We start from the raw sequence: 15707 nt of genomic DNA, 5'->3' as shown, positions 1-15707 counted from the left end.
CGGAAAAAGTCGCGGTCCGACGCGCAAAAGTGGGGTATCGTAGAAATCGCCTTTTAAAGACGCACCTTTCTGGCCCCACAAAAATGGGCATTTCAAATTAGAAACAAGTCAAATGAACAAAATAGTGTGAATAAGTAAGTATTTCAGGGGTGAGTTAGCAGGTTATTGGGGTAGTAAGTCCTGATTTTTTTGGAGGTTGCAGTGACCACTACGCCATTCAAAATAGGCAGGCTTTAGCATAAGCATTTAGGCCCCGTTGGATGATTTTAGCTAAAATGTGCCCCAAACACTCAAACCGGCTTGTATCTTGCAATGGAAAATATGGGAAACATGACAGACAGCAAATGATACACTGTATGCCATGTTTCCAAATTTGTATGCACAGTGGTTACAGCATGAAGCGAATGCATGTGAATATACAAAGGTGCATTGCATTAAACAAGTCCAATGAGCGTGAAAAAAATGGCCAGCCTGCCTGCTTTCATCCATCATTTGTTCTAAATTTATAATTAATCAATGAGCTGAGGTGGAGTCTTAGCCAGTGGTACCATCAGGGGTGTGTAATGCACTTTAGGGTAGACAGCCAATCAGCTGCCAGATTCAATCTGTCAATCAAACACAGCAGCCAATCAGAGAGCTGGCCATTGATCAGCAGGCCCTTTATGACATCACAGACAGACCCACGGAACTCTCTGTGCTTGTCTGCTGGCTGGCTGTCAGTTGGGTGGGTGGGCGGCAGAGGGGGAGGATGTACGTCTCGTTTCTCCTGAAAATTGCGGTTTTTTGCCGTTTCCGGAAAAAGTCGCGGTCCGACGCGCAAAAGTGGGGTATCGTAGAAATCGCCTTTTAAAGATGCACCTTTCTGGCCCCACAAAAATGGGCATTTCAAATTAGAAACAAGTCAAATGAACAAAATAGTGTGAATAAGTAAGTATTTCAGGGGTGAGTTAGCAGGTTATTGGGGTAGTAAGTCCTGATTTTTTTGGAGGTTGCAGTGACCACTACGCCATTCAAAATAGGCAGGCTTTAGCATAAGCATTTAGGCCCCGTTGGATGATTTTAGCTAAAATGTGCCCCAAACACTCAAACCGGCTTGTATCTTGCAATGGAAAATATGGGAAACATGACAGACAGCAAATGATACACTGTATGCCATGTTTCCAAATTTGTATGCACAGTGGTTACAGCATGAAGCGAATGCATGTGAATATACAAAGGTGCATTGCATTAAACAAGTCCAATGAGCGTGAAAAAAATGGCCGGCCTGCCTGCTTTCATCCATCATTTGTTCTAAATTTATAATTAATCAATGAGCTGAGGTGGAGTCTTAGCCAGTGGTACCATCAGGGGTGTGTAATGCACTTTAGGGTAGACAGCCAATCAGCTGCCAGATTCAATCTGTCAATCAAACACAGCAGCCAATCAGAGAGCTGGCCATTGATCAGCAGGCCCTTTATGACATCACAGACAGACCCACGGAACTCTCTGTGCTTGTCTGCTGGCTGGCTGTCAGTTGGGTGGGTGGGCGGCAGAGGGGGAGGATGTACGTCTCGTTTCTCCTGTAAATTGCGGTTTTTCGGCGTTTCCGGAAAAAGTCGCGGTCCGACGCGCAAAAGTGGGGTATCGTAGAAATCGCCTTTTAAAGACGCACCTTTCTGGCCCCACAAAAATGGGCATTTCAAATTAGAAACAAGTCAAATGAACAAAATAGTGTGAATAAGTAAGTATTTCAGGGGTGAGTTTGCAGGTTATTGGGGTAGTAAGTCCTGATTTTTTTGGAGGTTGCAGTGACCACTACGCCATTCAAAATAGGCAGGCTTTAGCATAAGCAGTTAGGCCCCGTAGGATGATTTTAGCTAAAATGTGCCCCAAACACTCAAACCGGCTTGTATCTTGCAATGGAAAATATGGGAAACATGACTTAGACAGCAAATGATACACTGTATGCCATGTTTCCAAATTTTTATGCACAGTGGTTACAGCATGAAGCGAATGCATGTGAATATACAAAGGTGCATTGCATTAAACAAGTCCAATGAGCGTGAAAAAAATGGCCGGCCTGCCTGCTTTCATCCATCATTTGTTCTAAATTTATAATTAATCAATGAGCTGAGGTGGAGTCTTAGCCAGTGGTACCATCAGGGGTGTGTAATGCACTTTAGGGTAGACAGCCAATCAGCTGCCAGATTCAATCTGTCAATCAAACACAGCAGCCAATCAGAGAGCTGGCCATTGATCAGCAGGCCCTTTATGACATCACAGACAGACCCACGGAACTCTCTGTGCTTGTCTGCTGGCTGGCTGTCAGTTGGGTGGGTGGGCGGCAGAGGGGGAGGATGTACGTCTCGTTTCTTCTGAAAATTGCAGTTTTTCGGCGTTTCCGGAAAAAGTCGCGGTCCGACGCGCAAAAGTGGGGTATCGTAGAAATCGCCTTTTAAAGACGCACCTTTCTGGCCCCACAAAAATGGGCATTTCAAATTAGAAACAAGTCAAATGAACAAAATAGTGTGAATAAGTAAGTATTTCAGGGGTGAGTTAGCAGGTTATTGGGGTAGTAAGTCCTGATTTTTTTGGAGGTTGCAGTGACCACTACGCCATTCAAAATAGGCAGGCTTTAGCATAAGCAGTTAGGCCCCGTAGGATGATTTTAGCTAAAATGTGCCCCAAACACTCAAACCGGCTTGTATCTTGCAATGGAAAATATGGGAAACATGACTTAGACAGCAAATGATACACTGTATGGCATGTTTCCAAATTTTTATGCACAGTGGTTACAGCATGAAGCGAATGCATGTGAATATACAAAGGTGCATTGCATTAAACAAGTCCAATGAGCGTGAAAAAAATGGCCGGCCTGCCTGCTTTCATCCATCATTTGTTCTAAATTTATAATTAATCAATGAGCTGAGGTGGAGTCTTAGCCAGTGGTACCATCAGGGGTGTGTAATGCACTTTAGGGTAGACAGCCAATCAGCTGCCAGATTCAATCTGTCAATCAAACACAGCAGCCAATCAGAGAGCTGGCCATTGATCAGCAGGCCCTTTATGACATCACAGACAGACCCACGGAACTCTCTGTGCTTGTCTGCTGGCTGGCTGTCAGTTGGGTGGGTGGGCGGCAGAGGGGGAGGATGTACGTCTCGTTTCTTCTGAAAATTGCAGTTTTTCGGCGTTTCCGGAAAAAGTCGCGGTCCGACGCGCAAAAGTGGGGTATCGTAGAAATCGCCTTTTAAAGACGCACCTTTCTGGCCCCACAAAAATGGGCATTTCAAATTAGAAACAAGTCAAATGAACAAAATAGTGTGAATAAGTAAGTATTTCAGGGGTGAGTTAGCAGGTTATTGGGGTAGTAAGTCCTGATTTTTTTGGAGGTTGCAGTGACCACTACGCCATTCAAAATAGGCAGGCTTTAGCATAAGCAGTTAGGCCCCGTAGGATGATTTTAGCTAAAATGTGCCCCAAACACTCAAACCGGCTTGTATCTTGCAATGGAAAATATGGGAAACATGACTTAGACAGCAAATGATACACTGTATGCCATGTTTCCAAATTTTTATGCACAGTGGTTACAGCATGAAGCGAATGCATGTGAATATACAAAGGTGCATTGCATTAAACAAGTCCAATGAGCGTGAAAAAAATGGCCGGCCTGCCTGCTTTCATCCATCATTTGTTCTAAATTTATAATTAATCAATGAGCTGAGGTGGAGTCTTAGCCAGTGGTACCATCAGGGGTGTGTAATGCACTTTAGGGTAGACAGCCAATCAGCTGCCAGATTCAATCTGTCAATCAAACACAGCAGCCAATCAGAGAGCTGGCCATTGATCAGCAGGCCCTTTATGACATCACAGACAGACCCACGGAACTCTCTGTGCTTGTCTGCTGGCTGGCTGTCAGTTGGGTGGGTGGGCGGCAGAGGGGGAGGATGTACGTCTCGTTTCTCCTGAAAATTGCGTTTTTTTGCCGTTTCCGGAAAAAGTCGCGGTCCGACGCGCAAAAGTGGGGTATCGTAGAAATCGCCTTTTAAAGATGCACCTTTCTGGCCCCACAAAAATGGGCATTTCAAATTAGAAACAAGTCAAATGAACAAAATAGTGTGAATAAGTAAGTATTTCAGGGGTGAGTTAGCAGGTTATTGGGGTAGTAAGTCCTGATTTTTTTGGAGGTTGCAGTGACCACTACGCCATTCAAAATAGGCAGGCTTTAGCATAAGCATTTAGGCCCCGTTGGATGATTTTAGCTAAAATGTGCCCCAAACACTCAAACCGGCTTGTATCTTGCAATGGAAAATATGGGAAACATGACAGACAGCAAATGATACACTGTATGCCATGTTTCCAAATTTGTATGCACAGTGGTTACAGCATGAAGCGAATGCATGTGAATATACAAAGGTGCATTGCATTAAACAAGTCCAATGAGCGTGAAAAAAATGGCCGGCCTGCCTGCTTTCATCCATCATTTGTTCTAAATTTATAATTAATCAATGAGCTGAGGTGGAGTCTTAGCCAGTGGTACCATCAGGGGTGTGTAATGCACTTTAGGGTAGACAGCCAATCAGCTGCCAGATTTAATCTGTCAATCAAACACAGCAGCCAATCAGAGAGCTGGCCATTGATCAGCAGGCCCTTTATGACATCACAGACAGACCCACGGAACTCTCTGTGCTTGTCTGCTGGCTGGCTGTCAGTTGGGTGGGTGGGCGGCAGAGGGGGAGGATGTACGTCTCGTTTCTCCTGTAAATTGCGGTTTTTCGGCGTTTCCGGAAAAAGTCGCGGTCCGACGCGCAAAAGTGGGGTATCGTAGAAATCGCCTTTTAAAGACGCACCTTTCTGGCCCCACAAAAATGGGCATTTCAAATTAGAAACAAGTCAAATGAACAAAATAGTGTGAATAAGTAAGTATTTCAGGGGTGAGTTAGCAGGTTATTGGGGTAGTAAGTCCTGATTTTTTTGGAGGTTGCAGTGACCACTACGCCATTCAAAATAGGCAGGCTTTAGCATAAGCAGTTAGGCCCCGTAGGATGATTTTAGCTAAAATGTTCCCCAAACACTCAAACCGGCTTGTATCTTGCAATGAAAAATATGGGAAACATGACTTAGACAGCAAATGATACACTGTATGCCATGTTTCCAAATATTTATGCACAGTGGTTACAGCATGAAGCGAATGCATGTGAATATACAAAGGTGCATTGCATTAAACAAGTCCAATGAGCGTGAAAAAAATGGCCGGCCTGCCTGCTTTCATCCATCATTTGTTCTAAATTTATAATTAATCAATGAGCTGAGGTGGAGTCTTAGCCAGTGGTACCATCAGGGGTGTGTAATGCACTTTAGGGTAGACAGCCAATCAGCTGCCAAATTCAATCTGTCAATCAAACACAGCAGCCAATCAGAGAGCTGGCCATTGATCAGCAGGCCCTTTATGACATCACAGACAGACCCACGGAACTCTCTGTGCTTGTCTGCTGGCTGGCTGTCAGTTGGGTGGGTGGGCGGCAGAGGGGGAGGATGTACGTCTCGTTTCTTCTGAAAATTGCAGTTTTTCGGCGTTTCCGGAAAAAGTCGCGGTCCGACGCGCAAAAGTGGGGTATCGTAGAAATCGCCTTTTAAAGACGCACCTTTCTGGCCCCACAAAAATGGGCATTTCAAATTAGAAACAAGTCAAATGAACAAAATAGTGTGAATAAGTAAGTATTTCAGGGGTGAGTTAGCAGGTTATTGGGGTAGTAAGTCCTGATTTTTTTGGAGGTTGCAGTGACCACTACGCCATTCAAAATAGGCAGGCTTTAGCAAAAGCAGTTAGGCCCCGTAGGATGATTTTAGCTAAAATGTGCCCCAAACACTCAAACCGGCTTGTATCTTGCATTCGAAAATATGGGAAACATGACTTAGACAGCAAATGATACACTGTATGCCATGTTTCCAAATTTTTATGCACAGTGGTTACAGCATGAAGCGAATGCATGTGAATATACAAAGGTGCATTGCATTAAACAAGTCCAATGAGCGTGAAAAAAATGGCCGGCCTGCCTGCTTTCATCCATCATTTGTTCTAAATTTATAATTAATCAATGAGCTGAGGTGGAGTCTTAGCCAGTGGTACCATCAGGGGTGTGTAATGCACTTTAGGGTAGACAGCCAATCAGCTGCCAGATTCAATCTGTCATTCAAACACAGCAGCCAATCAGAGAGCTGGCCATTGATCAGCAGGCCCTTTATGACATCACAGACAGACCCATGGAACTCTCTGTGCTTGTCTGCTGGCTGGCTGTCAGTTGGGTGGGTGGGCGGCAGAGGGGGAGGATGTACGTCTCGTTTCTCCTGAAAATTGCGGTTTTTCGGCGTTTCCGGAAAAAGTCGCGGTCCGACGCGCAAAAGTGGGGTATTGTAGAAATCGCCTTTAAAGACGCACCTTTCTGGCCCCACAAAAATGGGCATTTAAAATTAGAAACAAGTCAAATGAACAAAATAGTGTGAATAAGTAAGTATTTCAGGGGTGAGTTAGCAGGTTATTGGGGTAGTAAGTCCTGATTTTTTTGGAGTTTGCAGTGACCACTACGCCATTCAAAATAGGCAGGCTTTAGCATAAGCAGTTAGGCCCCGTAGGATGATTTTAGCTAAAATGTGCCCCAAACACTCAAACCGGCTTGTATCTTGCAATGGAAAATATGGGAAACATGACTTAGACAGCAAATGATACACTGTATGCCATGTTTCCAAATTTTTATGCACAGTGGTTACAGCATGAAGCGAATGCATGTGAATATACAAAGGTGCATTGCATTAAACAAGTCTAATGAGCGTGAAAAAAATGGCCGGCCTGCCTGCTTTCATCCATCATTTGTTCTAAATTTATAATTAATCAATGAGCTGAGGTGGAGTCTTAGCCAGTGGTACCATCAGGGGTGTGTAATGCACTTTAGGGTAGACAGCCAATCAGCTGCCAGATTCAATCTGTCAATCAAACACAGCAGCCAATCAGAGAGCTGGCCATTGATCAGCAGGCCCTTTATGACATCACAGACAGACCCACGGAACTCTCTGTGCTTGTCTGCTGGCTGGCTGTCAGTTGGGTGGGTGGGCGGCAGAGGGGGAGGATGTACGTCTCATTTCTCCTGAAAATTGCGGTTTTTCGGCGTTTCCGGAAAAAGTCGCGGTCCGACGCGCAAAAGTGGGGTATTGTAGAAATCGCCTTTTAAAGACGCACCTTTCTGGCCCCACAAAAATGGGCATTTCAAATTAGAAACAAGTCAAATGAACAAAATAGTGTGAATAAGTAAGTATTTCAGGGGTGAGTTAGCAGGTTATTGGGGTAGTAAGCAATGTTCCCTCTAATTTTACGAAGGCTGTGTGCGGCAAAAGATTTTGGCTGTGCAACTTTGGAAGGAAATTTTAATTTTTGTGCGTCACTTATATAACTGGAAAATTACGTTCAGCATTTGTGTTAACTTTACTTCAAAATTATATTAAACATTTAAACATTCAAAACACAGCACACAATGTAGTTAATGAGCGAAACACACATTAATTAAGTCCACAACTGCAAAATAGGACCACTGCTGCTTTGTGCGCTCTGTTGTAATGTCTGTGCGCACACTCGTAGAGTTGTGTGCGCGCGCACGTGCGCACAGCTTAGAGGGAACACTGGTAGTAAGTCCTGATTTTTTTGGAGTTTGCAGTGACCACTACGCCATTCAAAATAGGCAGGCTTTAGCATAAGCAGTTAGGCCCCGTAGGATGATTTTAGCTAAAATGTGCCCCAAACACTCAAACCGGCTTGTATCTTGCAATGGAAAATATGGGAAACATGACTTAGACAGCAAATGATACACTGTATGCCATGTTTCCAAATTTTTATGCACAGTGGTTACAGCATGAAGCGAATGCATGTGAATATACAAAGGTGCATTGCATTAAACAAGTCCAATGAGCGTGAAAAAAATGGCCGGCCTGCCTGCTTTCATCCATCATTTGTTCTAAATTTATAATTAATCAATGAGCTGAGGTGGAGTCTTAGCCAGTGGTACCATCAGGGGTGTGTAATGCACTTTAGGGTAGACAGCCAATCAGCTGCCAGATTCAATCTGTCAATCAAACACAGCAGCCAATCAGAGAGCTGGCCATTGATCAGCAGGCCCTTTATGACATCACAGACAGACCCACGGAACTCTCTGTGCTTGTCTGCTGGCTGGCTGTCAGTTGGGTGGGTGGGCGGCAGAGGGGGAGGATGTACGTCTCGTTTCTCCTGAAAATTGCGGTTTTTCGGCGTTTCCGGAAAAAGTCGCGGTCCGACGCGCAAAAGTGGGGTATCGTAGAAATCGCCTTTTAAAGACGCACCTTTCTGGCCCCACAAAAATGGGCATTTCAAATTAGAGACAAGTCAAATGAACAAAATAGTGTGAATAAGTAAGTATTTCAGGGGTGAGTTAGCAGGTTATTGGGGTAGTAAGTCCTGATTTTTTTGGAGGTTGCAGTGACCACTACGCCATTCAAAATAGGCAGGCTTTAGCATAAGCAGTTAGGCCCCGTAGGATGATTTTAGCTAAAATGTGCCCCAAACACTCAAACCGGCTTGTATCTTGCAATGGAAAATATGGGAAACATGACTTAGACAGCAAATGATACACTGTATGCCATGTTTCCAAATTTTTATGCACAGTGGTTACAGCATGAAGCGAATGCATGTGAATATACAAAGGTGCATTGCATTAAACAAGTCCAATGAGCGTGAAAAAAATGACCGGCCTGCCTGCTTTCATCCATCATTTGTTCTAATTTTATAATTAATCAATGAGCTGAGGTGGAGTCTTAGCCAGTGGTACCATCAGGGGTGTGTAATGCACTTTAGGGTAGACAGCCAATCAGCTGCCAGATTCAATCTGTCAATCAAACACAGCAGCCAATCAGAGAGCTGGCCATTGATCAGCAGGCCCTTTATGACATCACAGACAGACCCACGGAACTCTCTGTGCTTGCCTGCTGGCTGGCTGTCAGTTGGGTGGGTGGGCGGCAGAGGGGGAGGATGTACGTCTCGTTTCTCCTGAAAATTGCGGTTTTTCAGCGTTTCCGGAAAAAGTCGCGGTCCGACGCGCAAAAGTGGGGTATCGTAGAAATCGCCTTTTAAAGACGCACCTTTCTGGCCCCACAAAAATGGGCATTTCAAATTAGAAACAAGTCAAATGAACAAAATAGTGTGAATAAGTAAGTATTTCAAGGGTGAGTTAGCAGGTTATTGGGGTAGTAAGTCCTGATTTTTTTGGAGGTTGCAGTGACCACTACGCCATTCAAAATAGGCAGGCTTTAGCATAAGCAGTTAGGGCCCGTAGGATGATTTTAGCTAAAATGTGCCCCAAACACTCAAACCGGCTTGTATCTTGCAATGGAAAATATGGGAAACATGACTTAGACAGCAAATGATACACTGTATGCCATGTTTCCACATTTTTATGCACAGTGGTTACAGCATGAAGCGAATGCATGTGAATATACAAAGGTGCATTGCATTAAATAAGTCCAATGAGCGTGAAAAAAATGGCCGGCCTGCCTGCTTTCATCCATCATTTGTTCTAAATTTATAATTAATCAATGAGCTGAGGTGGAGTCTTAGCCAGTGGTACCATCAGGGGTGTGTAATGCACTTTAGGGTAGACAGCCAATCAGCTGCCAGATTCAATCTGTCAATCAAACACAGCAGCCAATCAGAGAGCTGGCCATTGATCAGCAGGCCCTTTATGACATCACAGACAGACCCACGGAACTCTCTGTGCTTGTCTGCTGTCTGGCTGTCAGTTGGGTGGGTGGGCGGCAGAGGGGGGTGGATGTACGTCTCGTTTCTCCTGAAAATTGCGTTTTTTTGGCGTTTCCGGAAAAAGTCGCGGTCCGACGCGCAAAAGTGGGGTATCGTAGGAATCGCCTTTTAAAGACGCACCTTTCTGGCCCCACAAAAATGGGCATTTCAAATTAGAAACAAGTCAAATGAACAAAATAGTGTGAATAAGTAAGTATTTCAGGGGTGAGTTAGCAGGTTATTGGGGTAGTAAGTCCTGATTTTTTTGGAGGTTGCAGTGACCACTACGCCATTCAAAATAGGCAGGCTTTAGCATAAGCAGTTAGGCCCCGTAGGATGATTTTAGCTAAAATGTGCCCCAAACACTCAAACCGGCTTGTATCTTGCAATGGAAAATATGGGAAACATGACTTAGACAGCAAATGATACACTGTATGCCATGTTTCCAAATTTTTATGCACAGTGGTTACAGCATGAAGCGAATGCATGTGAATATACAAAGGTGCATTGCATTAAACAAGTCCAATGAGCGTGAAAAAAATGGCCGGCCTGCCTGCTTTCATCCATCATTTGTTCTAAATTTATAATTAATCAATGAGCTGAGGTGGAGTCTTAGCCAGTGGTACCATCAGGGGTGTGTAATGCACTTTAGGGTAGACAGCCAATCAGCTGCCAGATTCAATCTGTCAATCAAACACAGCAGCCAATCAGAGAGCTGGCCATTGATCAGCAGGCCCTTTATGACATCACAGACAGACCCACGGAACTCTCTGTGCTTGTCTGCTGGCTGGCTGTCAGTTGGGTGGGTGGGCGGCAGAGGGGGAGGATGTACGTCTCGTTTCTCCTGAAAATTGCGGTTTTTTGCCGTTTCCGGAAAAAGTCGCGGTCCGACGCGCAAAAGTGGGGTATCGTAGAAATCGCCTTTTAAAGATGCACCTTTCTGGCCCCACAAAAATGGGCATTTCAAATTAGAAACAAGTCAAATGAACAAAATAGTGTGAATAAGTAAGTATTTCAGGGGTGAGTTAGCAGGTTATTGGGGTAGTAAGTCCTGATTTTTTTGGAGGTTGCAGTGACCACTACGCCATTCAAAATAGGCAGGCTTTAGCATAAGCATTTAGGCCCCGTTGGATGATTTTAGCTAAAATGTGCCCCAAACACTCAAACCGGCTTGTATCTTGCAATGGAAAATATGGGAAACATGACTTAGACAGCAAATGATACACTGTATGCCATGTTTCCAAATTTGTATGCACAGTGGTTACAGCATGAAGCGAATGCATGTGAATATACAAAGGTGCATTGCATTAAACAAGTCCAATGAGCGTGAAAAAAATGGCCGGCCTGCCTGCTTTCATCCATCATTTGTTCTAAATTTATAATTAATCAATGAGCTGAGGTGGAGTCTTAGCCAGTGGTACCATCAGGGGTGTGTAATGCACTTTAGGGTAGACAGCCAATCAGCTGCCAGATTCAATCTGTCAATCAAACACAGCAGCCAATCAGAGAGCTGGCCATTGATCAGCAGGCCCTTTATGACATCACAGACAGACCCACGGAACTCTCTGTGCTTGTCTGCTGGCTGGCTGTCAGTTGGGTGGGTGGGCGGCAGAGGGGGAGGATGTACGTCTCGTTTCTCCTGTAAATTGCGGTTTTTCGGCGTTTCCGGAAAAAGTCGCGGTCCGACGCGCAAAAGTGGGGTATCGTAGAAATCACCTTTTAAAGACGCACCTTTCTGGCCCCACAAAAATGGGCATTTCAAATTAGAAACAAGTCAAATGAACAAAATAGTGTGAATAAGTAAGTATTTCAGGGGTGAGTTAGCAGGTTATTGGGGTAGTAAGTCCTGATTTTTTTGGAGGTTGCAGTGACCACTACGCCATTCAAAATAGGCAGGCTTTAGCATAAGCAGTTAGGCCCCGTAGGATGATTTTAGCTAAAATGTGCCCCAAACACTCAAACCGGCTTGTATCTTGCAATGGAAAATATGGGAAACATGACTTAGACAGCAAATGATACACTGTATGCCATGTTTCCAAATTTTTATGCACAGTGGTTACAGCATGAAGCGAATGCATGTGAATATACAAAGGTGCATTGCATTAAACAAGTCCAATCAGCGTGAAAAAAATGGCCGGCCTGCCTGCTTTCATCCATCATTTGTTCTAAATTTATAATTAATCAATGAGCTGAGGTGGAGTCTTAGCCAGTGGTACCATCAGGGGTGTGTAATGCACTTTAGGGTAGACAGCCAATCAGCTGCCAGATTCAATCTGTCAATCAAACACAGCAGCCAATCAGAGAGCTGGCCATTGATCAGCAGGCCCTTTATGACATCACAGACAGACCCACGGAACTCTCTGTGCTTGTCTGCTGGCTGGCTGTCAGTTGGGTGGGTGGGCGGCAGAGGGGGAGGATGTACGTCTCGTTTCTTCTGAAAATTGCAGTTTTTCGGCGTTTCCGGAAAAAGTCGCGGTCCGACGCGCAAAAGTGGGGTATCGTAGAAATCGCCTTTTAAAGACGCACCTTTCTGGCCCCACAAAAATGGGCATTTCAAATTAGAAACAAGTCAAATGAACAAAATAGTGTGAATAAGTAAGTATTTCAGGGGTGAGTTAGCAGGTTATTGGGGTAGTAAGTCCTGATTTTTTTGGAGGTTGCAGTGACCACTACGCCATTCAAAATAGGCAGGCTTTAGCATAAGCAGTTAGGCCCCGTAGGATGATTTTAGCTAAAATGTGCCCCAAACACTCAAACCGGCTTGTATCTTGCAATGGAAAATATGGGAAACATGACTTAGACAGCAAATGATACACTGTATGCCATGTTTCCAAATTTTTATGCACAGTGGTTACAGCATGAAGCGAATGCATGTGAATATACAAAGGTGCATTGCATTAAACAAGTCCAATGAGCGTGAAAAAAATGGCCGGCCTGCCTGCTTTCATCCATCATTTGTTCTAAATTTATAATTAATCAATGAGCTGAGGTGGAGTCTTAGCCAGTGGTACCATCAGGGGTGTGTAATGCACTTTAGGGTAGACAGCCAATCAGCTGCCAGATTCAATCTGTCAATCAAACACAGCAGCCAATCAGAGAGCTGGCCATTGATCAGCAGGCCCTTTATGACATCACAGACAGACCCACGGAACTCTCTGTGCTTGTCTGCTGGCTGGCTGTCAGTTGGGTGGGTGGGCGGCAGAGGGGGAGGATGTACGTCTCGTTTCTCCTGAAAATTGCGGTTTTTTGCCGTTTCCGGAAAAAGTCGCGGTCCGACGCGCAAAAGTGGGGTATCGTAGAAATCGCCTTTTAAAGATGCACCTTTCTGGCCCCACAAAAATGGGCATTTCAAATTAGAAACAAGTCAAATGAACAAAATAGTGTGAATAAGTAAGTATTTCAGGGGTGAGTTAGCAGGTTATTGGGGTAGTAAGTCCTGATTTTTTTGGAGGTTGCAGTGACCACTACGCCATTCAAAATAGGCAGGCTTTAGCATAAGCATTTAGGCCCCGTTGGATGATTTTAGCTAAAATGTGCCCCAAACACTCAAACCGGCTTGTATCTTGCAATGGAAAATATGGGAAACATGACTTAGACAGCAAATGATACACTGTATGCCATGTTTCCAAATTTGTATGCACAGTGGTTACAGCATGAAGCGAATGCATGTGAATATACAAAGGTGCATTGCATTAAACAAGTCCAATGAGCGTGAAAAAAATGGCCGGCCTGCCTGCTTTCATCCATCATTTGTTCTAAATTTATAATTAATCAATGAGCTGAGGTGGAGTCTTAGCCAGTGGTACCATCAGGGGTGTGTAATGCACTTTAGGGTAGACAGCCAATCAGCTGCCAGATTCAATCTGTCAATCAAACACAGCAGCCAATCAGAGAGCTGGCCATTGATCAGCAGGCCCTTTATGACATCACAGACAGACCCACGGAACTCTCTGTGCTTGTCTGCTGGCTGGCTGTCAGTTGGGTGGGTGGGCGGCAGAGGGGGAGGATGTACGTCTCGTTTCTCCTGTAAATTGCGGTTTTTCGGCGTTTCCGGAAAAAGTCGCGGTCCGACGCGCAAAAGTGGGGTATCGTAGAAATCACCTTTTAAAGACGCACCTTTCTGGCCCCACAAAAATGGGCATTTCAAATTAGAAACAAGTCAAATGAACAAAATAGTGTGAATAAGTAAGTATTTCAGGGGTGAGTTAGCAGGTTATTGGGGTAGTAAGTCCTGATTTTTTTGGAGGTTGCAGTGACCACTACGCCATTCAAAATAGGCAGGCTTTAGCATAAGCAGTTAGGCCCCGTAGGATGATTTTAGCTAAAATGTGCCCCAAACACTCAAACCGGCTTGTATCTTGCAATGGAAAATATGGGAAACATGACTTAGACAGCAAATGATACACTGTATGCCATGTTTCCAAATTTTTATGCACAGTGGTTACAGCATGAAGCGAATGCATGTGAATATACAAAGGTGCATTGCATTAAACAAGTCCAATCAGCGTGAAAAAAATGGCCGGCCTGCCTGCTTTCATCCATCATTTGTTCTAAATTTATAATTAATCAATGAGCTGAGGTGGAGTCTTAGCCAGTGGTACCATCAGGGGTGTGTAATGCACTTTAGGGTAGACAGCCAATCAGCTGCCAGATTCAATCTGTCAATCAAACACAGCAGCCAATCAGAGAGCTGGCCATTGATCAGCAGGCCCTTTTTGACATCACAGACAGACCCACGGAACTCTCTGTGCTTGTCTGCTGGCTGGCTGTCAGTTGGGTGGGTGGGCGGCAGAGGGGGAGGATGTACGTCTCGTTTCTTCTGAAAATTGCAGTTTTTCGGCGTTTCCGGAAAAAGTCGCGGTCCGACGCGCAAAAGTGGGGTATCGTAGAAATCGCCTTTTAAAGACGCACCTTTCTGGCCCCACAAAAATGGGCATTTCAAATTAGAAACAAGTCAAATGAACAAAATAGTGTGAATAAGTAAGTATTTCAGGGGTGAGTTAGCAGGTTATTGGGGTAGTAAGTCCTGATTTTTTTGGAGGTTGCAGTGACCACTACGCCATTCAAAATAGGCAGGCTTTAGCATAAGCAGTTAGGCCCCGTAGGATGATTTTAGCTAAAATGTTCCCCAAACACTCAAACCGGCTTGTATCTTGCAATGAAAAATATGGGAAACATGACTTAGACAGCAAATGATACACTGTATGCCATGTTTCCAAATATTTATGCACAGTGGTTACAGCATGAAGCGAATGCATGTGAATATACAAAGGTGCATTGCATTAAACAAGTCCAATGAGCGTGAAAAAAATGGCCGGCCTGCCTGCTTTCATCCATCATTTGTTCTAAATTTATAATTAATCAATGAGCTGAGGTGGAGTCTTAGCCAGTGGTACCATCAGGGGTGTGTAATGCACTTTAGGGTAGACAGCCAATCAGCTGCCAGATTCAATCTGTCAATCAAACACAGCAGCCAATCAGAGAGCTGGCCATTGATCAGCAGGCCCTTTATGACATCACAGACAGACCCACGGAACTGTCTGTGCTTGTCTGCTGGCTGGCTTTCAGTTGGGTGGGTGGGCGGCAGAGGGGGAGTTTGTACGTCTCGTTTCTCCTGAAAATTGCGTTTTTTCGGCGTTTCCGGAAAAAGTCGCGGTCCGAAGCGCAAAAGTGGGGTATCGTAGAAATCGCCTTTTAAAGACGCACCTTTCTGGCCCCACAAAAATGGGCATTTCAAATTAGAAACAAGTCAAATGAACAAAATAGTGTGAATAAGTAAGTATTTCAGGGGTGAGTTAGCAGGTTATTGGGGTAGTAAGTCCTGATTTTTTTGGAGGTTGCAGTGACCACTACGCCATTCAAAATAGGCAGGCTTTAGCATAAGCAGTAAGGCCCCGTAGGATGATTTTAGCTA

The sequence above is a fragment of the Crinia signifera genome, chromosome 2 (assembly GCF_055691185.1).
Source record: "Crinia signifera chromosome 2, ASM5569118v1, whole genome shotgun sequence".
In the NCBI taxonomy this organism is placed as follows: Eukaryota; Metazoa; Chordata; class Amphibia; order Anura; family Myobatrachidae; genus Crinia; species Crinia signifera.
The sequence above is the reverse complement of the archived record's forward strand: the minus strand, read 5'-3'. Positions refer to the sequence as shown.